This window comes from Cucurbita moschata, unplaced genomic scaffold (genome assembly GCF_002738365.1).
Source record: "Cucurbita moschata cultivar Rifu unplaced genomic scaffold, Cmos_1.0 Cmo_Scf00169, whole genome shotgun sequence".
NCBI classification, from domain to species: Eukaryota; Viridiplantae; Streptophyta; class Magnoliopsida; order Cucurbitales; family Cucurbitaceae; genus Cucurbita; species Cucurbita moschata.
Genome location: NW_019268685.1, coordinates 47,671 through 51,120, shown reverse-complemented (window position 1 = coordinate 51,120; position 3,450 = coordinate 47,671).

Sequence of the window (3,450 nt, the reverse complement as noted above, 5' to 3'; positions counted from 1 at the left end):
TTTTTTTTTCTTTTTTCGGTGCAATCTTGCTTTAAGCTTGATTATAACCAATTCAACGATAATCTCTATCAAGCTAAGACTACTATCTCAAGGATCAAGAGCTTGAAAATTTTGAACAAACTCAAATAAATGATAAGAACGGAATATATATATATTTCCAGAACTGATTTTTTTTTTTTTGCTACAGAGTATGAATGTTACAACTCTTGAAATGTCTTTAATAGTTTCATTTTGAGACTATATAAAGCCATGTATGTTGTATTTGTAAGTGGACTTGGAAAAATATAGTAAAAAGAGCATTTGTGCTTTCTTTAGCCAATGGCTAAGTTTTTTTGCAATTCTATGTAGTTTAGGTTGCATGTATAATCATTCAAGCTCGACGTGATCAATCTTACTTATGGAGTGATTCGAATCTCAAACAAGTGTTCTTGCATTGAGATATTTGATCAACAAGAATCATTTAGGCTAGACATGATCGATCTTGCTTTCTTGCCTTGAGATATTCGATCAACAAGGTAATTCGAATCTTACTCCCCTTGTAATGATTTCCACTTATCAGGGTATTTTCAGTCTAGTCTAGAATCAAGAGCAAACAAAGCTTCACCTTAACTACGTACAAGGTACCTGTGAAAGCCCTGTCTGTGGTGGACGCATGCACTCGCAACCTTTTACGTAACATGCCCCTTTTTTCTTTTAAGCTAAATTAAATTATCCGCTATGCTATATTAAGTTGAATTGTTTAAGATTCCGGATTAGGAACTACAGCCATAGCCCGGGAGGAGAATGAAGACTTTGAATTTGAACAAGAAACTACGTCCCTGCTTTAGGAAGGGCCTTAGCCTTAGCTTCAAGATTTCAGTTTGCACCAACCAGAATTCGGGTTCCATTTTGACTAATCCAATCCAAAATTGCATCAAAGTGAAAAATCGATATAGAAAGAAGCCAAAAGCCTACAAAACGCGAACGGATAGGGAGGAGGAGTATACCATTGAGGCTGAGGGTTATTTACATCCGAAAGGTTAAATTGCTGTAAATACTGGTTAACTACATGATCGATCGTCTTTCCTGTAAACAATTATGAGTTCGAGCTTGAGGACAAAGAAAAGAAATAGGATAAACATTTGCTTTTTTCTATCACCTTCGGTGCCCCTCTAACAACTATTCATCTGCAAAGATCTCGTCCAAATAGAGAACTGAATCTAAAGGCCAAAGAGTAATCTTTGAACGCTACTGCACATCCTTAAAAAGAGTCTCGTGTAAGGTAGGTGATATGAATCCAACAGCTGATCACTTCCATGTACCTGAACGAGCAATTACAAGAAGCAATACAAAGAAGATTCAAGTATCAAATCAAGAAAATAATGGAGTGGCTGACATTGGAAAGTGATTAGAAGACTTGTCATTGGTAGTTGAATTACCAATTAAGACAATTTATGAATGCCTTATTTTCTTCAATTTGTATTTAATAGCATTTATTAGTAGTTTGTATGAATGCCTTATTTTCTTCAATTTGTATTTAATAGCATTTATTAGTGATTTGTAGTTGGTGGTTGAACTTTATTATGTTAGGGTTATCTTTTGGGCCTATTTAAAGGCATGTAATAATCATGTTTGAGAATGAATGGTTGAATACAGACAAAACCTTTGTGTTTTCTTGATATCCTTATGGTGTTATTCTTTTTCAAATCTTGCTTTAGGTTTCATGTTTAAACTGATTCATTGAATTAGTTTTGATCAAGCTAATTCTGGAGTGAATTGTCTTGGTATCTAAGAGTGACCATCATAGATTCCAAGTTCGATCTAAGAGTCATTCATCTTCTAACCAGCTCGTGGTTGGAATCAATCCATTAAGTTAGCTTTCTCTTTGAACGTTTTGCAAGGATTCTAGAAGGACCTCTAGCTTTGCAAATTTCAACATTATAGGCGCTTATCATTTGGTATCAGAGCATTTGTCGACGTTCTTTGGCTGCTCTAGAGGTGAAATATCTTTATTGTTATTTTTTTTATCTATCAATTTTTTTCCTCTCTTAGATTATCGAAAAAAAAAAGAAAAAAAAGAAAGAAAGAAAAATCAATTCTAAGAAAAAAATATATATATATTCAGTTCTTACCATTTATTTTCAAGCTCTTGATCTTTGAGATACTAGTCTTAGCTTGTTAGAATTGATCGTTGAATTGGTTATAATCAAGCTTAAAGCAAGATTGCACAAAAAAAAAAAAAAAACCAGCCTTTACATTCTTGACCTAGTACCAAAAGCCTACCTTTGAGTGTTAAACACGAGTGTCCTTGAGTGAAATTTTTGTGAGAAGTGCGGAGAGTCCCCTTGATAACAAAATGTCACATAATGGATAAGCAGTACCACCAGTACCAGATCTTAATACAACCATTCTTCAAACAATTCAAGGTATGATGGAAATGATGATGGAAGATAGACAAGAAAGAAGGGCGTAACAACAAAGACAAGAACGAACATTACAAGAAGATGAAAGTATATTAGTACAAGAAAGACAAGTTGAAGGTAGATGGAGAGGAAGAAATAACCATGCAACTATTATGCAACCTAGAAGAATGGAAAGAGCACATGAAGATAGAGATGGGGGAGTTAAACTCAAAATCCCACCATTTTGTTGAACGACAGATTCTGAGGCATACTTGCAATGGGAAAGAAGATAGAGCATGTGTTTGATTGCAACACCTATAGTAAAAATAAGAAGATGAGACTTGCTATTGCCGAATTTACCCATCATGCCGGTGATTGGTACCAGCATCTCAAATCCGAGAGAAGAAGAAAAGAGGAGGATCCAATGGAAGAACTTAAAGAAGTCATGAGAAAAAGGTATATTCCAAAACATTATGAAAGAAATTGGAAAACTAAATTGCAAGGTTTGAAGCAAGGAACAAAAAGTGTGGCAGAATATTATCAAGAGATGGAGACTATGATGGAAAGAGCAAATGTTAGAGAAGAAGAAGAAGATACCATGTCTAGATTCCTTGGAGGTTTGAATCGAGAAATTGCTCATCTTGTTGACAGAAATCCACCACCATATCTGGAAGACATGTATCATTATGCTCTCAAAATTGAAGACCAATTGATGGAAGAAAAAGAGCATTCAAAAAGGTACACATCACAAACTAACACCTTTTCAAATTCTTAAACTTGGAACAAGTATAGTTTTGTGGATAGAAATGAATCGATGTCACCAAAAGAAAAGTTTGTGGCTGCCAAAAAAAGTGGAGGCTGAGAGTTCCAATGGTAAAAAGAATGAAGCTTCAAAGACGGTAAAGAGAAGCCTAGTTCTATTCAATGTTGGAAGTGCAAATAGTTTGGACACATGAGCAAAGAGTGTGTTAATAAAAAAGTTATGGTGATAAGGAATGGTATACTTGATTCAGATGATGAATGTGAGGATCATGATTCACAGCTTGTGGAAGAAATCGCAGCATATGAT